Genomic DNA, 23,977 nt, shown 5'->3' on the forward strand with positions numbered 1-23,977 from the left:
TGTAGTTTTAGTGGGTTTTTAACTGGAGGTTATGATTCTTAAAATGTTCTTATTCTTATTTATCAATGATTTTAATTGTATAGAATTTTTGTGTATACCCCTGTATGAATCTGTGGAGACTGTGCCTCTCGTCCCTGTTTAATGCCTCTATAACGATAACCATTGACGTCATGTCTGTGCTTACTTTTTAATTGATGTAATGTTCATGTGAAATGTTTCTTTTTATATGGTATTAATTTTACCGAATAAAAGTATTTTTGACTGACTGACTGTGGACTTTACTCTGGACATTTCAGCTACCAACACTTCCAATTCTACTGTGAATTTTGGATTCAAAACCCTATGTACAGCACCCACCATCCTGTGCACTATCCTCACACGTTTATAAATAAACTCACCAGTACACCATACTTGCCTCTGTTGTGATTCCAACTTGTCATGTGTCATGGAGATGTTGATCTGCTAAACAACACAGTGCATGCCAAATACTACAACAATGTGAACACCGTTATGTGAGTCATGGTGATGTGACACATGTGAGGGAGACACACCACTATGGCACCACAACAAATACTCACCATGGCCATGTAACTCATCCCACACAATGATGTAGACCTGAAATATATTGGTAAGCACAGACACAACAACTATCCACAGTCAGTGGTAACAAGTCCACAGGTGAGGTAAGCAAATGTCACTCCAATGTGGGAACACAGACAACACACCTAACAGAGCATAGCACAGGTTCTTTACGCATCAGCAACATGTTTATTCCACAACAGTTGCAAGGTAATTGTACGTTACAGTGGACACACGGTCACAAAGTGTCAGAGAATTGAAGTCCAGGGGTGTGTCGCACATCACTTGATGGGAATTGATAACTTCCACACTGGTGTTGGATTCTGAGTGTTGGGGGTCAGTGTTGACCAAACAACAGGCAAAGTACCCTGGGAAGGACAGACACAAGACACAGTCAAAAGCACAACAGAACAGGAAAGAAATGCAATACACATGCACAAAACATGTCACAAGAAACCTACACAGAAACAAGTTAGCAGTCCTACACTATTGTGGAGTACAGATCACCTGAATGGACACATCACTGCACGCATCTAGTTAAGTGGCACACAGACACATTCAAACAGCAACAGAGCAGTCACAACACATTGCAGGCTAACTCCATACATGGAAATAACAACCCTGTAAACTCACATTCAGGTGAAGAAGTTGTTGATGAGCTGTGTGCAGACGTCACCCTCATCATCATCATCACTGTCATCATGGCCCAGGCCTGGATCCTCCACAGGTGGCGGAGGCCGGTCATCGTCATCCTGGATGAGAGGCAACTTCTTCCGCACTGCCTTGTTGTGTAGCATGCAGCATACAAGGATAATTTTGCACACCTTTGCAGGCTCATATGGGAGGGCCCCTCTGGTCTTGTCCAGGCAGCGGAAGCAGCTTTTCAGAAGACCAAATGTCCGCTCAATCACCCTCCTGCTCCGACCTCATTGTAGCGCATCTCGGCTGGTGTCACAGGGTTCCTGAGGGGTGTCAGCAACCACGGCATGTTGGGGTATCCGGAGTCACCTACACACAAACAATCGAACAATTAGCAAAGTTTTGAAGGAGGGCGGAATACAACATTGCCAAACACACACATTGGTAAACAGTCAGTACACACCGACAAGCCAGGCACGCTGTTCTGGCATCTGTGACATCAGCGTTGCAATCCGACTACTCCTCATGATGTAGGCATCGTGCGCAGAACCGGGGAAACGTGCACACACATGTGTGATACACATGTCTGCAAGACATACCACCAGAGCATTGATGGAGTGGAAATGTTCCCGGTTACGGTATGCCTGCTCAAGTGCCTGTGGTGGTAACAGGGCCACATGTGTACCATCAATAGATCCGATGACGTTCAGCATCCTCCCCAGTGTATAAAAAGCATTCTTTATTTCAGTGAGTTGACCAGGGCTAGGAAACTTGATGTACAGGTCAAGGAAATGCAACATCCCCCCAAGCCATCGCGTAGCACACGACTAAACATAGTTTGCGACATACCACCAGCAGTAGCCACAGTAGCAAAGAAATGCAGGGCTGCCATCACCTTCACCTCTGGGGTCAGTGCTGTAGGGTATGTCCGGCCTGGTAGCAGATGTGGCGCCAACTGCTCCGCCAACTCCTCAATCAGTGGCCTGGTGAAGCGGTACCGTCAGATGCAGTCGCGTTCCTGCATGATTCCAAGGTCTGGGAACGGTCTATGGACAGCTGGTGCCCTGCATAACAGAGATGCACAAAGGAAGATTGTCGGTTCATCCACCCATGTGGCTAGGACCAAGCAAAATATCACATGATACATCATGACAACACACAATGTACTGAGGTGTGTGTTGTTGGGCATGGACACATATGTCACCTACATGGCCATCACCTCACATCTCAAGTCCACATATCCACATAAGTCCCATGTAGTTCAATGGCCAATCATTGGGCTGTGTCACCCTACCTATGTACTGCTGTGACGTTACAAACACACACCACAGTGACAAGTGAGGCCTGATGTCTCCCAGGCATCACAGATCTTTGCCATGCCAATACCCAGGCTCCCTGTATTGCCACATGGACACTGGCATGACATGGCGTGTCATGTACACGCCACAAGGCAACCATGAGTCACAAAGGTAGTGGCCACTGTTGTCTCTGCAGGCCCGACATGTACGTCTCATAGACACACACACACCATCAATGTTGATGCACAAATCACATGGATGTGGAGACTGTCTCCCAATGGGCACATTTGATCAGCCACATCTGAGACACAACATGCACACAGACTGTGGGTGTACATCAGAATTGTGGCTACAGGTCTCACTGTGACATACATGCCATCACCCCCAGGACTCAGGGGGGTATGTTTAGGACATGTCCTAAACATATCCAACATGAAACTGTGTCCATGACTCATGCCCATAACTTTAGAGTTGCACATCACAGTGGTAATGTACACAACACACAAAAGATACTGTCCCCATGAACATGTGCACAGCCTGGAAGTGGCTGCACAAAAGTGCCACACAACAAACCAAATGTTGCCCCCCCAGCACACAGGGAATGCAGTCTTACATGCCATGGGACACTGTGTGGCACATGCTGTAGTGTGGTAGGTGTGCACCTGAGTCCCTGGCAAGTAAGTGTGTGTTGAAGCCATCAAATAGTCACACCAATGAGGTCCGACGCGGGTGACTATGCATACGCATTGCACAGTTCAGGACCGAGCCGTGCGTACGCTTAGCCATTGACAGCAATGAGGTCCGACGCGGGTGACTATGCGTACGCATTACACAGTTCAGGACCAAGCCGTGCGTACGCTTAGCCATTGAGTGCATTGAGGTCCGACGCGGGTGACTATGCGTACACATTGCACAGTTCAGGACCGAGCCGTGCGTACACTTAGCCATTGACAGCAGTGAGGTCCGACGCGGGTGACAATGCGTACACATTGCACAGTTTAGGACCGAGCCATGCGTACGCTTAGCCATTGACCGCAATGAGGCCCGACGCGGGTGACAATGCGTACGCATTGCACAGTTCAGGACCGAGACATGCGTACGCTTAGCCATTGACTGCAATGAGGTCCGACTCGGGTGACAATGCGTACGCATCGGGCAGGCATGGTCCGAGACCGGCGTACGCCTTGGCCATTGAATCGTATGGAGACGGGTGCATGTGTATTTTCAAACTACGCGTTGTACAGTCAGTTGACCGAGCCGGGCGCACCCATTGGCTCTGGACTGTCATGGAGACGGATGCAGATTCAAAACTTGTATGAGTCGTGCGCTGGAAATTCAGTTGGATGCCTACAACAATGTTGCAATTACTAGGGTTTCATGAAGGTGAAGATTTGAACGATGCGGAAGACGTGTAGGAGTCGTACATTTCCATGGATTGGCCAGATTCATAGAATCCAACCCGGTTGGACCTATCACTTGGGACACATGGCACAGAGTCTGCCTCTGCAGCACAGATATAAGGTTGGCCGGCCCCCAGGGAGCTCACTTGCCTGCACTACATGCTACTGGACCACATCCCTGCTACCACTGCTGCTGTCTCTGCATCCTCTGGCTACTGCTATGGCACGTACTCTGGAGAGGGCCCCAGCCTTCACCGAGGAGGAGAACCAGGCCCTGCTGGACGGGCTCCTTCCAAAGTACAGCAAGCTGTATGGGAAACCAGGGGAGCAGGTGAGTGTAAAGTCCACTGCCTTCCTAATTGTGCATGTTGTCTGACTAGCAGTACTAGCAGTGTGTACACCAGTGTCAAGCATACTCACTGAGTACTTTCATCCCCCAAAGTGTGTAGGTACATGTAATGAACCGGTGTTCTGCAGCTAAAGTGCATTTGTGGAAGCTTCAACTTCCCAGGCATTGTTAACATGTCCGACATGGTGGTTAGCCAAAATATCGAGTTTTAAATTTCGACCTACAATAATATCGTGTTCTTAATATCGTAGGTACAGAATATCGAAGTCAAGAATATCGATGGACAGAATATCGATCCCAAGGTAAGTAATATCGAAGTAAATAATATCGAAGTAATTAATATCGATGTAAGTAATATCGTAAGTAAAAATTTCGATGTCAATAATATCGATATTTATTTAGTGTAATGTCATTTAATATGTATTTTATTTGTATGTGAAAGATTATTGTAATGTATTTTAATACATTTAAAAATAAATGTTTAGAGATTTATAATTATTTTACATTTAATTTAGCGTTTTAGTATCAGAGCGGGTTGTGGGTTTATAGGGGAATAGGGTGGGAAGTAATTTAATTATAATTAATGAATTAATATGTATTGTTTAATTGGTATTTATGATTAATTAATTGGTAATTAATTAATAATTGGTAATTAATTGATTAATTAATTGTTAATTAATTATTAATTGTACAATTATTTTATTAATTGGTTAATTATATACATTATAATTAGTTTATTATTAATATTTATTTATTGTTAATTAATTAATTGTTAATTAGTAATTAATTGGTGATTTAATTTTATTAAGTGATTAATTGATAATTAAATTAATTATGTGAATTTTAATGTGTAGTGGGTTGTGGGTTTATAGGGGAATAGGGTGGGAAGTAATGTAATTATAATTAATGAATTAATATGTATTGTTTCATTGGTATTTATGATTAATTAATTTGTAATCAATTAATAATTGGTAATTAATGTGATTAATAGATTAATTAATTTTTAATTAATTATTAATTGTAAAATTACTTTATTATTTTGTTAATTATATAAATTATAATTAGTTTATTAATAATATTTCTTTATTGTTATAGTTAATTATTAATTGTTAATTAGTAATTAATTGGTGATTTAATTTTATTAAGTGATTAATTCATAATTAAATTAATTATGTGAATTTTTATGTGTAGTGTGTTGTGTGTTAAAGGGGGAATAGTGTGGGATGTAATTAAAATTTATTTATTTAAATATTTATTTTACATAATTGGTATTTAATAATATTTTTTTTTTTTAAACATTGTTAACATGCAATTTTTTTATAAGAAATTATTAAATTGGTTATAATGTTAATAGAATCACTATGCTATCTAGTGCTTTCCCAACTGTTTTACTATCTGGAGTGGGAATAGTAATTTTTACCCCTACGCTATCCAGCGCTTTCCCTACTGTTGCACTCTCTGGAGTTGGAATAGTAATTTTTACCCCTACGCTATCCAGCGCTTTCCCTACTGTTGCACTCTTTGGAGTTGGAATAGTAATTTTTACCCCTACGCTATCCAACCTTTTCTCTACTGTTGCACTGTCTGGAGTGGGAATAGTAATTTTTACCCTTACGCTATCCAACACTTTCCCTACTATTGCACTCTCTGGAGTGGGAATAGTAATTTTTACCCCTACGCTATCCAACGTTTTCCCTACTGTTGCACTCTCTGGAGTTGGAATAGTAATTTTTACCCTTACGCTATCCAACACTTTCCCTACTATTGCATTCTCTGGAGTGGGAATAGTAAATTTGACCCTTACGCTATCCAACACTTTCCCTACTATTGCACTCTCTGGAGTTGGAATAGTAATTTTTACCCCTACGCTATCCAATGTTTTCCCTACTGTTGCACTCTTTGGAGTTGGAATAGTTATTTTTACCCCTACGCTATCCAACGTTTTCTATACTGTTGCACTCTCTGGAGTGGGAATAGTAAATGTTACCCTTACGCTATCCAACACTTTCCCTACTATTGCACTCTCTGGAGTGGGAATAGTAAATTTTACGCTTACGCTATCCAACACTTTCCCTACTATTGCACTCTCTGGAGTTGGAATAGTAATTTTTACCCCTATGCTATCCAACGTTTTCCCTACTGTTGCACTCTTTGGAGTTGGAATAGTTATTTGTACCCCTACGCTATCCAACGTTTTCCCTACTGTTGCACTGTCTGGAGTGGGAATAGTAATTTTTACCCTTACGCTATCCAACACTTTCCCTACTATTGCACTCTCTGGAGTGGGAATAGTAATTTTTACCATTACGCTATCCAACATTTTCCCTACTATTGCACTCTCTGGAGTTGGAATAGTAATTTTTACCCCTACGCTATCCAACACTTTCCCTACTGTTGCACTCTTTGGAGTTGGAATAGTAATTTTTACTCCTACGCTATCCAATGTTTTCCCTACTGTTGCACTCTCGGGAGTTGGAATAGATATTTTTACCCCTACGCTATCCAACATTTTCCTTACTGTTGTTTTTGTTGAAGTTGGACTAGTAGTTTTATTGTGTCTGATATTAAATATGTTTTGTAATATTTTAGCTATTGTAATATATAATTAATAATAAAAATTATTCAAATTAAAATTATTGATTATTATTTGCTATATGTAATTATTTAATATTTATTAATATTATTGTTTTATGTGTATAGATGTATTGGTAATTTAAATAAATATTTAATAATTTATATGTTATAGAAATTATTATTAAAAGTAATTATTAAGTAAGTGTATATATTATATATTATATATATGTTTAATTAAAGTTTCATTTAATTATATATATTTATTATAAATTTTACATATTATACAATATATTTAATTATGTTTCTTTGATTTATAAGTATTATTTGGTTTATTTTACATATATTTTTAAACTAAAAAAAAACCGATATTTTTGAATTACGATATTTTTGACATCGATATTAAATTATCGATATTTTTGTACTTACCATGTTGTAGATAGGATGTCGATATTCTTGACCACGATATTTTTGTTGCGATATTTTTGTAGGTCGAATTTTTGTCTTTCGAAATTATGTCATACAATCGTCTGACATGCAGGGCATTTGTCCTTTTCCATGGGTGCACTACCTGTGTAACTCATTTTCCTTTATGATGACGACATGTATATCCAACTGTGTGCAGCACACATATGGGGCATGTGTGTTAATGGACTTTTAACTTTGTCATCCTCACAGGTTGATGCCCATCAGAAGCAGGAGATATGGCTGCCCATCGCCCGGGCAGTTCGATCGGTGGGGGTCTACAAGCTCCGGATCCGCAACTGCCAGTAGAGGTGGCAGGAGCTTCGGGGCTGGACCCGGAGGATCGCAAGGGTCCAGCTGAAGCTGTCGCCTCCTCGCAGGAGGGGCGGACACCGGACCCTGACCCCCCACATGCACAGGATCCTGGCGGTGGTCTTCCCGGACCTGGATGAGCAGCTGAAGGCCAGACAGCAGCAAGGAGAGGGTAAATCTATGCCTAATCTGTGTACTATGTCTGACATGCTAATTGCAGTCCTTTGGACTGGTCACACTTCCACATTAAGTAGGTCTTGTAGTCCAATGCACATGTCCCTCAATTGTGTGATGCACCCTCCTCATCAGGTGTGGACCCTACTGTCTGTTGCTTGTGTCACTAGGGCACTGTGTCCCTGCAGTCAGCTATGCTTCAGCCCCCGGACAGCATCTGTTACCGTGACTCTGTTGTGTGTTTCATAGGTGGGTCAATTGTTTACATAATGCCTGAGAACTGACATGTGATCTGTGTGTGCCCTTGATATGTGTTACAATTGCTGGTCTGACTCGCCACATGTGGCTGGGGTATTTCAAACAAACACATGCAGCAGGGGACTCCAATTTGTGTGCCTCAGGAGTATGTATATCAAGTGTGTTACACTTGCTTAGCCACCTGACTACTGTCCAGGGCTAAACACTGTTTCACGTAGACCTGGGCAGTCATGCCTACTCCAGGGCATTTAGAAACACTCTGTAATCCCAATCCTGTGCATCAACTTACAGGTTGTGCTTAGCGACATGTGCCTTCAGGTGTCTGCCTCTGTGTCATTGTGGTGTGGCTTCCTTTTCCGTACAACTGTGGTGTTCATGAGTTTGAGGGTCAGCAGGACATCTGCTATGTGACTATGAGAGACAAGACCTGTGTGACATATAGGTTTGTGATCACTTGGCAGTGCACAATGGTGTATGCAACTGTGCACTTCAGGCAGCTGTGTTACATGCAGAGCGGACTGTGATGTGCTAATGTACAGGGAGTTGTGTTCGCAGAGACTCATAGGTCTGTTTTGTATGATGTGGGATCTTATGGGTCCGGGATATGTTGTTTGCAAGGGATGGGCAAGTGCACTTGTCAGCTGCAGAGTTTGCTTTACCCATGAGCTCTGATTGTGCATACTGTTGTTGTCTGGATGCCCTGCCCCTGTGACAGGAGACAGTGTTGACTGACTTTCCAGGCATGCCAGTGCCATGGCATTTAACTTGCTATGAGCGATCATGCATTGTGTTCAAATGTGCTCCATGCACCCCATTGTGGCATTGACTATCAGGACATGAGTACACCATAGTGTGTGTTGCTGGTATGCATCACAAGCATGTGAAATGAGACTCTGCCCATCCCTTCATCCTGACACCTGTACTGAGTCAGTGGCAAGAGATGTGATGTGTTTATAGTGACATCATCCTACATGTTCACTTGCATGTCCAACAAATGTGTAGGTGGTGTATGTCTGCACATTGGGGTATTAGCATCCAACATTCAACAGACATATGGCTGCAAGTCCAGGAGGGATATGAGTGCCATGGTTGATGCTGAGACTGACAATGGGCTTATTCTAAACAGTGTGAGCACTTTGAGCAGTGTTCAGCTGATGATGCCAGGGCTTGCCCTGTGATGTGATGTACTCACTGTGGTGTGTGCAGGCAGGGCACGTGACTGATGTTGTTCTCTTTTTTCCTAATTCTATACAGATACATCCACGGCCACAGGAGGGGACAGCTCCACGGACCAGGAGGAGCCACAGAGCCTGACTGGGACAGAAGGCGAGGAGTCGGAGGGACCCAGTGGCATGGAGGGTGAGTGGAGCCACACCGAGGAGTCCTCAGCATCATCCACCCCAGCTGAGGGCCACAGCAACTCGGAGGATGACTCCCTTGTGGAGGCGGGTGTCAGCAGCCACCAAACCCGAGCTAGTGAGGCTGTCCCCGACACCGCCCACACCACCACCATCACCACCCTCCCATCGGCTCCCATCCCAGAGGTCCGTTAAGGCTCCCGTGTTCGGGAGCATGTCTCCTTTGTGCCAGGCACCGCACCCCCTGTCCCTGTGTCCCCTGCTGCCCTGAGTGAGGAGTCTGTGGACTTGCTTTGACAGATCCATGTAGGGCAGACATCAATGCTGAGTGTCCTCCGTGCACACACCAGTCTGTTGACACAACTGGTGTCGTTCTTGGAGGGCATTTTATCCGGCATGTCTGCCCTACAGAGGACCAATCAGTCCGTGGCCTCCTCCCTGACGGCAGCAGTGTCCCTCCTCCAACAGTCCTGCACCCCTCCTACCCCTGCACCACCCACGATTCCTAGCACCCTGCCTGTCCCAAGCACACAAACACCTGCACATTCTCACAAAACCACAGACACAGGCAGCACACAAACACCCAAACCAATGGCTAGACGTGCACGCACGTAAGCGCAGGGGACTGACACCACACTCACAGGGGATGGTTTGCGGACACACACACAGTCATCCACAACCACTCCGCAGTCCTACGATACCTCTCCCTCCCAGCCCCCTTCCCTTGCCTCACCTGCAACCCCATCTCCACAGAAGCTCTTCCTCTGTGACCTTGGCTTCTTCCCCACAGACCCAGCAGATCCATCTTACAAGGGAAGAGGAAGTCCCCACACACAGAGGGAGTGCCCCTCACACCCGGACACCCTCCCCCAGGCGCAGTCAGACTGAGGCACCCACCCGCAAGTCCCCCCAGAGTCAGAAGAGCAAGACCCCACCCCCGCCCCGCAGCTCCACGACGAAGTCTCTGTCCTCCATCCCCCAGGCCACCACTCCAGAGGTTCCCCCGCCACACCCTGCCCCAGGTTCCCCCACCCACAGATACACCATCCCCAAAATGCTGAGGCCCTCTCCCCCTACCACTTGCTCTTCCACCCCGCTCAGACAGTTTGTGCCACTGATATGGGGACCGTGTCCCCCCCTCTGTCCTGCCGACCTCACCTGTACCCCATTTCGCTCCCATTGAGTTAGGCACTGCAGTGGAGTCAACGACCACCCCGTCTGACTGGGGCACTGCAGTGGGGACACAGTCCACTCCATCTGACCTGCCCACTGCAGTTGTGCCGGCACACACCCCATCTGACTTGTGCCCCACAGTTGTGACTGCACCCACTACTCCAGTCAGCTCCACTGCAGTTGCCAGTGACTCTCCTGCATCCACCACCCTTTCACTGCCTCCTTCTGCTGCGCCCTGATCCTGTCCCTACGGTGCCTGGCATGCCCCCATGTATGCCCCTCCGAGGGGATGTCCCCTGTCCTTACCAGTGCAGGCAAGCAATGTGTGACAGTTGTCACTCTATTTAACTTTGTGTCATTTTGATATGGACTGGCCATTGGCCTTTGTTTTGGAAGGACTTTGCCTTTTCAAATTGCTGAATAAAGCTTTTTTCTTTCTCCTTGTGAATTTGATTTAGCTGTACATTATGTTGATGACCTTGCAGTTGTAATGCTGGATTTCAAATGTTGAATACTGAGGTGTTGATGTGAGGTACTCCATGTGGTCCATGAGATATGTATGCTATTCTGGTTGTTATCCATATCGTCCTTTGCAGCTAAATGGGTGTCATGATTCACAATTTGTGGGCATCTCTGTAAACATTTCATTTGCATGGTCACATCTGTGGCTTGCACACATGCACATATGAGGTGCTTCCTATTGTCCAGTTTGTCTATTTCCCTGACTGTGGGCGCATCTCCACTGGACATGTCAGTGTGGGCATCATTGGGGTAGGAGCAACTGGGTCCTCTGTGCAACTTGCTGGACATATGTATTGAGTATGTGCAGATGACTTAAGGGGCACTCCCGTCCCCAGGCTGTTGTGATCAGAGTCTTCATTGGGTGGTAACTGATGGCTGACTGACCAAGTGTTCTGCTGACATGACTGTGACCTGCTGTGACTATGTTTGGCACAGCTGAGCTTCCACAGGAGTTGAGTCCCCTCAAGTAAGTGTGTTGTTCCGTGACATTGCCTGGGCCCCTGTTGTGTGTTGTGTGGGCATGTGTGTGTGTGTCCACATCCCTTTTCATACACAGGCAGTGTTCCCTTGATATGTTCCTGTTGTTTATGCTTGCTAAGTGGTACTGTGTTCATCCCACAACTTTGCCATGGCTACCAGATGTGTGGGTGCATCATTGGGATTTGTCTGTTCTGAGTGGTGATGATGTGGTCATACGCAGATGGGACACAGTCAGGGGTCCCCAAGGCACTTGTTTGTTTGCAATATCATGTAGTTGTACCTAGGTGGTACCTTTAAGTGATTGAGACATGTGTATGTGTGTGTTGTGTGAGTGATCCCACTTGTCCAGTTCAGGGCTGCAATGTGTGCAGGTGTCAGCATGTGAGCCTTGTGGTTCTCCTTGGCTTCTGCATTGTCCTGGGACTGGGCAAGTATTCGGAAGGTTACGTGAGCTTTGACGTCATGGCCATGTACCGCATACTGTGAAGTATGTCTGTCATTCACAAGGCTTGTAAATTGTCCTTGTGGGATGAGTCTGTGCACCTTAGTTCCTCCCAACATTACTGTGTTTGTCATGGGTGCATGTGCAATGTCACCTGTCCATTTGGGCTTCACAGATGCACATTGGTGCAGTTCAGGGTGTGTGGTGTTGAGGGTGGACTGATGTAAATGTTTGCATGGATGGGCCCCTAGCTCCCATTTGTCCATGGATGAGGGGCCATGCTGAGTGATTTGTGTTTGTGTAGGTGTGATGTACGTTTGTGACACAGGACACATGTCTGGCTTTCACAGTTTGTACGACATCTACCTTTTTGATCACAGTGGACGTGTCATGCATGCTTGTGTCACCCCAATGTCTGGTCCCTGGGGGTAGTGCTGTTGTGTGTCAGTCTCTTGCTGTGTTAGTTGCTGTTCATTCCAGCCTGTGTCACATGTGTCTGTTGTGCTCCCTCTCATCTCACAATGCCTGATTGCCCACTAAGGGGGGCCCATTGATGGTTTACTTTTGTGTGGCACTGTGTCCACATCTGTCTCACTGTGGTTCATCCCCCCTCATGTGTTGTGTAGTTGCCTGGGGATACTGACACACACACACACACACACACACACACATGTTGTGTCAGATGTGCAATGTGAGGTTGCCTCTTTGTGTTTGTGCATCTGCACCAGTGTATTGGTATTGCTGTTGTGGGCCATTGTCTGGATGTTGTTTTTGTGATTTACCCTGCTGTCCCTGTGAGTCATATCACATCATTCTGCACATTCATCCTGGTTGTTAGGTCCCATTGCTGGCATGGAATGTGAGTTTGTGACCTGACACCTACAGTCCACACAGGTTGTTTTGATTTGTGTGTCTATTTTCCATATGTGTGTATGCTTTGTGATGGTCACTTCTGCTTTTGTGTCATTGTACACTGTATGCATTGTCAGCCCCCATGGGTGGTGCTTGTCTGCACATGGCCGAGAGTATGTTAGGTTTTCACAGCACTGTTAGCCTCACCACATCTCTGTGGGTATGGGACACAACCACTACTTTGCCCCAAAAGTGTTTCATGTGTTGGGACCAGAAATCATACATGCTGTTTGGCATTTGCAGCTTTGACCATGATAACACTTACCTTTTGGTCACTGTGATGAGGGGGGTTTTGGACCCCAATACCACAATGCTCAACATTTGCTGCAGTTTGGAACCCCACACTTGACTTTTGTTCTACACAGTGAGGGAGTGTTATTTTTACATTAACACAGGGCTAGTGATGCTTGCCTTGTGTAGGTCACACTCAGTTTTTGGTCACACATGTGATGGTAGTTACATTGTATGTTCGTGGTCATAATCACTGTTGTGGACATTTGTTACAGACTACACACTGTTGTCATGATTTTAGGGGGGGATGTATTTTGCTGACATACCTAATGTTGGTGTATGATGGATATGTGGCGCATCACCCATCCTGTGAGTGGGGGTGGCAGTAGTGATGGGCAACATAAGCCCTATGAGTGTGTGTGGCCGGAGTGCTGGGCAACATAAGCCCTATTGGTGGGGGTGGCAGGAGTGCTGGGCAACAGATCCCCTATGGGTGGGGATGGCAGTAGTGATGAGCAACACAAGCCCTATGGATGGGGGTGGCAGGAGTGCTGGGCAAAAGGTCTCTTCCTGATCCGGTCATAGATGTACAGTACTGGTATGACCTGCGTGATGGGATTCATGATGTGTTCATCTCGTACATGCTGCTTGTTTCTCCGTCTCGTACCCGTTGCAAGCTGGTCCCTCTAGTAGCCGTGGATTGAGTTCTGGCACGAATCATACCTGATGTGCTTCTTTTCCGGATGCAGTGACGTGCCGTACGTGGTGACCCGTCCGGCGCGTATGATGTGCGCATCGTACTTGTCTGGCCGGAAACTGCTATGGATACTGCTTCCGGGCGACTCGGTTCGGCGTTCGGAGTTACGGCTCGGACGGAGAATGAAGCTTGAATCACAGCCTACGTGTCGGTCGGATTTTGGTCAGTTATACGCATTGTACTTCATCGCCAGGACGGACCGGCTCAGGGTACGAGTCGGTCGCAAGGTAAGGCTACGAACAGCTCTCCGGGAGCTGTCCGACCCGGATCGGAATCGGCACCTAAGAATTTCACAAATAAATTAACAAGCATAAGCAATAATTATACAGAAGATTTACATCATATACATTAAAGATATATACTAAAATCCATAACAATATTTAACAAATGATATAAACAACTATATTTTTGTAAACTATATTAATGACTTTTATATTTTAAAAATCAATATCACTTACCTTAAAATCGATATTTTTGACAAGGATATTGTTGCTGATGAGATTTCCATATCACAATATTTTGGACACACTATTTTGGTATGAAGATATTTTAGATTCAATATTTTGTCTTTGGTGACCCCGTATGCCAGGAAGGGCTGCTGTGAACTAAGTAAGAAGAGGGCAGTGGGAGAAACCCGCTCCCCGTACCAATCGGGCCAATTCCCATGTGCCAAACTAACTGGGCACACCCGTATGCTAGAAGGGCCTGCGGCTGATCATCTAAAGATTGTGGAGGGAGAATCCCATCCCTGCACCGATCGGGCCATTGACTGTGTGCCAGACTAACTGAGTGTCCCTGTATGCCAGGAGCGACTGACGTTGCGTGGATTCAAGCTTGTGGATGGTGGAACCTGTTCCCGGATGGATCAGACCATTGCCCATGAGCTGGAGTGGCTTGGTGATCCTTTATGCCAGGAGGGACTGCTGTGACCAGTGTGCGACATCCAGAGCGGCAACTCCATATGCCAGGAGGGGATGCTGACAGGTCTGGGTCATCACCCTGACCCTAAAAACTGCTTTGACCAAGGTGGAACTCAACCACGGAAGCCCGTTGGAGCCAGGAGACCAACCCACCCTCCCCAGAGGGAGAAAGGACTTGCCGTGAGACCGCTGGACCCGGAGTACCTCACCCATCTGACCGGTGCAGGTAGCGTGCCTCGGGTAAGAGAGCCTGTGTATGCCAGTGACTCAGTCTGTCCAGAACAGGGCCATACTGCGTATCCGCAGGGTACTTTGCTGCCAGAGCAGGTAAGCCGAGAACTGTGCCTTTGGGCCCCATGGGAAATACCACCATTGGTGCTTCTAAACTCTGGACTCTAAAAATTGAACTTACTTGCATAATCCAAGGGATAAATTCTTGGTTACGACCTATTAGTTCACATTCCCTGGATGAGGCCATCAGTAAATGGGGAATAACACAGAACCCATTACACTAGTGGTGGGAGGATAGAGAGTGGACTGACAACTACTAGTGTTTGACCTCAAGGGGTTGTGGTATTGCTTTTTGAATGTTGTTTGCCTTTGCATGTGTAGAGTTAGAATAAAATACTTCTTTTTATGCAAAAACAAGTATTTGTCTGGACATTGTTTCATTGCTGCGCTGCACGCATGTAGAGTCATGAGTCTTGTGCACTGACCTGTATCTGAGCTTCCCCTGAGGGATACTTGATGGATACGCAGAGCTGAGAGTCAGGTGCTGAACGGGGTGCTTGACTCAGTTGAGCGGGATCCATAGTAGGGTGCACCCAGGGACATTAGAGCAAAAGGCCTCAACCACCTTGGTTGGGCCCAGTAACTCCTGCATACCCTGTGGTCCCTGGAACAGGGTTCTGATACTGCCCCTCCATTTTTCTTCTCGCTTTCCTTTGCTCATAACAAGAGTCATTGTTTTTTGTAATCATATGCTCTGCAAAGTGCTCAAATACTTCCAGTGAAGTGGCACTATAGAAATATATGCACGGTAATAAGTAAATGAGCAGAGAGGAGACTCATGAAGCCTCCACCTTTCCATTGAGCCCTTTGTACAAGGCCAACACCCAGTGCGAAGTTGGACCTGCTATCCCCTGTATACATGCTGGAGAGAAGTTGAGTCTGTGAGAGTATGTCTTTGGCTTGGATACCTTGGGCCATAGAAATTCCACACACACACGCACACATAGAAGACAGTCATTCAGACATGAGTAACTTTGGGGTCTATTAGTATGGCAGGCGGAGGCACCACATTTTCCACCACCGCCAGCACCGGTCCTCACGGCCGCCATATTAGTATGGCCAAACATAGACCATTTCCCATCTGCCGCGGTGCGACGGGAACCGCCATCAAAGTGCGCCCTTCACAGCGGCGGTGAGAGCCAATGGAGACTCACAGCCGTGCGGAATGACGTCCCAGCCGCTGTACAAATCAGGATGCCCCAAACAGCCAGTCGCACAGCAGCGGAGAAACCGCCCAACCAGAGACGGCGGAAGCACGACAGCCGAACGTGAAACCAGAGTCCCAGTCCCTTCCACCCGGTCCCGACCGCATGGATCCAGCTCTACATGTCTTCCCGGTGCTGCACCTGATACATTACCAGCAACTCATGGACCGTTGTGGACGACGCTGCAGGTACACAAACACACAATTCCGCACACAACCACAACACACAACTCATGGGCTGATAAAGGGTTGCTGTCCTCACCAGACACCCTGGTGGGTACAGGAACACATCCACAAGTGTACCCACATATGTCCTACCTGTCACCAAATCACCCCTCCACATCCAGGTCACCCATCTACCGATAGCATGAAGTAATGTCCCGGTCATGTCACCGCAGCGGTGAAGACGTGGGAAAACATGCGCACAATGCAGAAGGCAGGGCCATTGCCAGGCATGGGCAGTGCACAAAGACCAGAGGGCCACACCTCCACCCACCACACACTAGCACCCCCAAACATGAAGGGACGGGCCATGTGCCCCTCCAGTGCTCCCCCATGCATAATAACCAGCCAGATGAACCCACACCCTGCACCACACACCAAACAACTAGGGAGACAGCCACAGCAGGTGTGGCTGCAGAGGAACACACAGCACAGTGTAGGAGAGTAGGATCTGCTTCTTATAGTTACCCCCACTTTTTGCTGATGTTTCACTGGTTTCGACTTAGTCTGGCTGGGATCCTGCTATCCAGGACCCCAGCCGAGCTGCTTTCTCTCTAAATTGATTGCATGGTGTAGGAGAGTAGGATCTGCCTCTTATGTTGCCCCCACTTTTTTTCTGATGTTTACACTGGTTTCTGGCTATAGTCTGGCTGGGACCCTGCTAATCAGGGCCCCAGCCTCTCTGTTCTTTCTAAACAACTTGGAGTGCGTATTAGGTGCACTAGTGATTGGATACTGTGGTACCTTATGAGTCCCTAGTATATGGTACCTTAGGTACCAAGGGCATAGGTACTTCACATGCCTACCAGAGGCTGAAGCATGGTTTATGCCACCCCTGGGTAGCAGACTAAATCTGACACCACAGGCCTGCTACTGCAGCCTGGGTGAGGTAGTGTTAGCACTCCTCACTGAGATATAGGTTCACTATATCTCTCCCTGCACACACATTTAAACCTATCATTCACCCCTAAGGCAAGCTTTTCAATCCTGAGGGCAGGGTGCTTGGTTTCCATGTGAGGGGGTGCCTCTGTCTGAGTAGAGCCCATCTGCAGCTCTCAGAGTCCATTCTCTGGGGCTGTTTGTGAATGCGGTCCAACCATATACTCTTAAGTGCATTATAACCTCGCGGTTAATGCTAACTTTGGAATGGCTGCATCAAAACATGTTGTGTTTGGTGTCAAACGCTTTGGAATCATACCCCCCCACCAGTAACTGGTGTGGGAGTATGGTCCCACCCTTCTAGAGGGATAGACATGTACCTACTGTGGAAACACAGTAGAATCCTGAAGAGCCCTGGCATCACAAAATGGATGCCACCAGACACAGACACTGGGCTGACCTCCTGCTGATGACCGAAACTCGCAGTGGAGGAGGCCCAACAATAGGCATCCTGTCACAGGGAGGTGTGGTCACCTCCCAGACAGGGTTTAGTGTATAGGGGCTCGGTGAGTGCACTCCTAGAGTGCTTTGAAGTCCTGCACTTGGGAGCAGTAGGCTCCTCTGTGCATACACCAGTTCAAACCGGCTCAGGGGCTACCTGCCCCTGCTCTGGCGCGAAACTGGACAAAGGGAAGTGGGTGTAGCCACCCACTCCCCTGACCCTCCCATAGGTGGGGTCATAGAGCTAGTCCCTCCCTTCCTTTCATTATAAGTTAGGGAACCCTTGCCATTGCAAACTAGATATCCCTGGACGACGCTCTGAAGAAGAATCCTGGACCTTCGACGTTCCACTAACTCTGGAAGACTGAAGAATCTCCCTTGGAGTCAAGGAGTGACTGCCCTGCTTGGCAGGCACCAAACTTTGCAATCAATGGTCACAAACTTTCCCACTCCCGCCGGGGTCCGAAGTCCCTGAAGCCCAGGAAGAGGATTTCCTGACTTCTCCAAGGCCATCGTCAGTCCCCAGTGACGCTGAGGCAAGTGGACCCCACGAGTGACGAGGAACCGCAATCCCTGGGTACCATGCACTATTTTTGAGTGCAACCCCTTCACGACGTACTACGAACTTGTGCTTTGGGCCACGTGTGGTCCAAGCCTCCAGCAGGATTTCCACTGAAGGTCAGAGGCCTACCCCATCCCGAGTGACCGTGGGCCCCTGTTGAGTGAATCCTCCCGAGGCGTCTTCGCGATCCCTTGCCGGTTGGCTTGTGGGTCCCCAGAAGACTTTTCTACAATTCCAAAGGGCTCCCCTGATTGCTCCAGGCCTGCCCTGACTTACCCTAGCTGGGTGAGTCGCTCAGACCTTGCTGGTCTGCACCGCTGACTTTTTACTCTTTCCACGAGACTTGCTGATACTAAGGCTTGTTGGCTCCAACACCGCAGTAAGCTGCAGACTTCATGAGACACACCGAATCCAGCTCCTGGTCATCGTCGACGCCTCCTGGACCTCGTGGCTGAAGAGTCAAGACACCCGTGATCACCTGAAATCACCCGACGACTGTGGGCATCCATCTTCCTTGCCCCGGGTCACTGCCAAGTGACTTTGAACACTGTCCCCTCTGCTTTCAGGTCTTCCTTCTTCTGAATCCAGGCTTGGATTCCACCGGACACTTCTCCTGTCTTCACATGCAGCAAGTCTTCTTTGACTCCCATTGAAAACGATGCCGCGACCCGACACCAAAAGACACCTATGCACCCAGCTTCCCTGGGTGAGGTAACTCCAGCACTACGGTGCTCCTGTGGGTGTTGGCTCTAGAACTACTTACCCTGTAAGTGACTTGCTTGTAGACTCTCCCGAAGTATCCTAAAACTCTAAATATCCAATCGCGACTTGCTCCATTGAAGTCAATTGGGATCCGCGACTGTGTTCTCACACTGCACGCGTCTCCCGTGGATCCTTTACTTACCTGCCTTGGGTGGATTAGTGACGCCCCAGCACTTCTGAAGGCCCTAGGCCTTGTCCCCTTGCAAGTCGTTATCTCTAAGTCTCTTTTTTAGTATATGGTCTGGTACGCCCCTAGGGCCCCAGCCATATTTGTGCTTAACTTGTTGTGAAATGTTGATTTGTGCATTTGTCCTTGACTTCTAATCTCATTAAGAGATTAGTAGAGTGTGTCTAGCAATAAATACATATATATTTTATATATATACCTGTGTGGTGTCCTTTCATTTAGTAATTCAAGAGATTATAAGGTAAAACAAGCTGCTTTACATTCCTAAAAAGACTTAGCCTGAAGGCTGCTCTCCACAGCTACCACTAGGATAGCTTTCTTTAAAAGGTTGTCTTAAACCTACTACCATAAGAGTCGAATTGTACTGGTGCAAGGTGTCCACTTTAACTAGTGAACAGCATATACCAGGCCAACTTCTCACATTGGTGGGCAGCGTGTGGGATTACAGCTTGCCATTATTTTACCAGAAAATCTCTATTTGAATTACTAACTGAAAACCACTAAAGGTACTCAAGGTACATATAAAGTCAAGCTTAGTATCAATAAGTTCTACTGAACTTAGAGCTGTGTGTCAAGGGATAGCACACCCTTTCTACAGCTCAAGCTAGGATCAGTACGCCACAAACTAGTGTAGGTAGTACAACACTGCACAACACTAGAATGTCCTTAAGGGTTGGAACCAGTGGGTCCACCCAGCCTCAGTATAAGAACATGACTTACTTTGACTTGAAAGCCATGTGTGCTGCAAGGCACCTGAGGATTGGCCAGAGTCCCTCCACCTGATAGATGTGCTGACAGCAGATGATCTTAGATTAGCTCTAGGTGCTAATGAGTCTGTATCAGGGGGTGGGTCAATTACAGTGTCTGGGTCAGATGATGAAAATCAGGATGACCTGGACTCTGTGGTTGAAGGGCCGGACCCACAAGGGTCTGAAAAGAACAGAGGAATTCTCCCTAAGAGAACTGACAGAGTGGAGGAGAGGCCTATGTCCCCTTCTAGGGAGTCTGACCACTCCTATCACTCTGGCAGAGAATCTGTCCAACAGAGGAACTCCTACCTTCCTAGAAGGGAGACCTCCTCTGACAGAATGTACAAACTGCTGCAGTATGAGGAAGCAAGATTTGCCCTCAAAACCAAGCAGTTGGCATTAGATAGAGAAGTCTTTGAGCTCCAGAGAGCTTCTAGAAGAGAGGGGTTAGAACCCCATGGTGGCAGCAACAGTGTCCCTAGAGGTAGAGAATATATTCCAGACCATAGGAACCTGAGCAAGGTTGTTCCTCCCTACCAGAGTGGGGATGATATCCACAAGTGGATAACTGCTATGGAAAGGGCCTGTAGAGTACAGGTCCCCCAAAAGCAGTGGGCAGCAATCTTGTGGCTCTCCTTTTCAGATAAAGGAAGAGACAAGCTCATCACTGTTAAAGAAGAGGATGCTGATGACTATGAAGTCCTGAAGAGTGCACTGATAGATGGGTTTGGCTTAACCACTGAGCACTACAGGTTGAAGTTCAGAGACACCCAGAAAGCACAGACTCAGGACCAGGACTGACTTTGTAGATTGTGCAGCCAAGGCTCTGGAGGGTTGGCTGGTTGGCAGTAGGGTTACTGATTTTAAGGGATTGTATAATCTAATTGTGAGAAGTTGGCCTGGTATATGCTGGTTACTAGTTAAAGTGGCCACCTTGCACCAGTACAATTCGACTCTTATGGTAGATAGGTTTAAGACAACCTTTTTAAGAAAGCTATCCTAGTGGTAGCTGTGGAGAGCAGCCTTCAGGCTAAGTCTTTAGAGGAATGTAAAGCGTTTTACCTTATAATCACTAAATGGAAGGACACCACACAGGTATATATATAAAATACATATGTATTTATTTCTAACACATTCTACTAATCTCTTTCTGAGATTAGAAGTCAAGGACATATGCACAAATCAACATTTCACAACAAGTTAAGCACAAATATGGCCGGGGCCCTTGGGGTGTACCAGACCATATACTAAAAAAGAGGTTTAGGAATATCGACTTGAGAAGAGACAAGGCCTAGGGCCTTCAGAAGCGCTGGGGCCTCATTAATCCACCCAAGGCAGGTAAGTAAAGGACCCACGGGAGACGCATGCAGTGTGAGAACACAGCTGCGGATCCCAATAGACTTCAATGGAGCAAGTCGCGGTTGGAATTTTAAAGTTTTTAGTATACTTCGGGAGAGTCTACAAGCAAGTCACTTACAGGGTAAGTAGTTCTAGAGCCAACACCCACAGGAGCACTGTAGTGCTGGAGTTACCTCACCCAGGGAAGCCGGGTGCATAGATGTCTTTTGGTGTCGGGTCGCGGCGTCATTTTCAATGGGAGCCAAAGAAGACTTGCTGCTTGTGAAGACAGGAGAAGTGTCCGGTGGAATCCAAGACTAGATTCAGAAGAAAGAAGACCTGAAAGCAGAGGAGACAGTGTTCAAAGTCGCTTGCCAGTGACCCTGGGCCAGGAAGCTGGATGCCCACAGTAGTCGGGTGATTTCAGGTTATCACAGGTGTCTTGACTCTTCAGCCACGAGGTCCAGGAGGCATCGACGACAACCAGGAGCTGGATTCGGTGTGTCCCATGAAGTCTGCAGCTTACTGAGGTGTCGGCAACCGGATTGGAGCCAACAAGCCTTGGCAACAGCAAGTCTTGTGGAAAGTGAAGAAAGTCAGCGGTGCAGACCGGCAAGGTCTGAGGGACTCACCCAGCGAGGGTAAATCAGGGCAGGCCTGGAGCAACCAGGGGAGCTTTTGGTTCTGTAGAAAAGTCTTCTGGGGACCCACAAGCCAACCGGCAAGGGATTGCAAAGACGCCTCGTGAGGATTCACTCACCAGGAGCCCACGGTCACTCGGGATGAAGTAGGCCTCTGATCTTCAGAGGCAATACTGCTGGAAGCTTGGACCATACGTGATCCAAAGCACAAGTTCGTAGAACGTCGTGAAGGGGTTGCACTCAACAATAGTACATGGGACCCGGGTATTGCTGTTCCTCGTCGTTTGTGGGGTCCACTTGCCTCAGCTTCGCTGGGAACTCACGATGGCCTTGGAGAAGTCAGGAAATCCACTTGTGGGGCTGCAGGGACTTCGGACTCCGGCGGGAGCGGGAAAGTTTGCGACCATTGATTGTAAAGTTTTGCTGCCTGCCAAGCAAGGGAGTCACTCCTTGACTCCAAGGAAGATTCTTCAGTCTCCCAAAGGTGGTGGAACGTCAAAGGTCCAGGATTCTTCTTCAGAGCGTCATCCAGGGATATCTAGTTTGCAATGGCAAGGGTTCCCTAACTTATACTACAAGGAAGGGAGGGACTAGCTCTATGACCACTCCTATGGGAAGGTCAGGGGAGTGGGTGGCTACACCCACTTCCCTTTGTTCAGTTTTGCGCCAGAGATGGGGCTGCTAGCCCCTGAACCGGTTTGAGCTGGCATATGCACAGAGGAGCCTACTGCTCCCCCAGTGCAGGACTTTAAAGCACTCTAGGAGTGCACCCACCCAGCCCCAATACACTAAATCCTGTCTGGAAGGTGGTTACACCTCCCTGTGACAGGATGCCTATTGTTGGGCCTTCTCCACTTTGAGTTTCGGTAAGCAGCAGGAGGGCAGCCCAGTGTCCATGACTGGTGGCATCCATTTTGTGATGCCAGGGCTCTTCAGGATTCTACCGTGTTTCCACAGTGGGTACACGTCTATCCCTCTAGAAGGGTGGGATCATACCCCCACACCAGTTACTGGTGTGGGGGTATGATTCCAAAGCATTTGACACCAAACACGATATGTTTTGATGCAGCCATTCCAAAGTTAGCGTTAACCGCTAGGTTATAATGCCCTTAAGAGTATATGGTTCGACCGCATCCACAAACAGCTACAGAGAATGGACTCTGAGAGCTGCAGAGGGGCCCTGCTCAGGCAGAGGCACCCCCTCACATGGAAACCAAGCACCCTGCCCTCAGAATTGTTAGGGCCTGCCTTCGGGGTGACTGATAGGTTTATATGTGTGTGTAAGGTGAGATATAGGGAACCTATACCTCAGTGAGGAGTGCTAACACTACCTCACCCAGGCTGCAGTAGCAGGCCTGTGGTGTCAGATTTAGTCTGCTTCCCCGGGGTGGCATAATACATGCTTCAGCCCCTGGTAGGCCTGTGAAGTACCTATGCCCTTGGTACCTAAGGTACCATATACTAGGGGCTCATAAGGTACCACAGTATCCAATCACTAGTGCATCTAATATGCACTCCAAGTTGTTTAGAGAGAACAGAGAGGCTGGGGCCCTGGTTAGCAGGGACCCAGCCAGACTATAGCCAGAAACCAGTGTAAACATCAGAAAAAAAGGGGGGGCAACATAAGTGCAGAACCTTCTCTCCTACACTAATGATGAGAGAACAGATCCTTAATAATTGCCAGAACCAGTTGTTGCATCAGTACCTGGTGGACTCTGATCTGACCTCTCCCCAAGAATTGGGAAAGAAGGCAGACAAATGGGTCAGAACCAGGGTGAGGCAGAAAACCCAGAACCAAGGG

This window comes from Triturus cristatus, chromosome 3_1 (genome assembly GCF_964204655.1).
Source record: "Triturus cristatus chromosome 3_1, aTriCri1.1, whole genome shotgun sequence".
Lineage (NCBI taxonomy): Eukaryota > Metazoa > Chordata > Amphibia > Caudata > Salamandridae > Triturus > Triturus cristatus.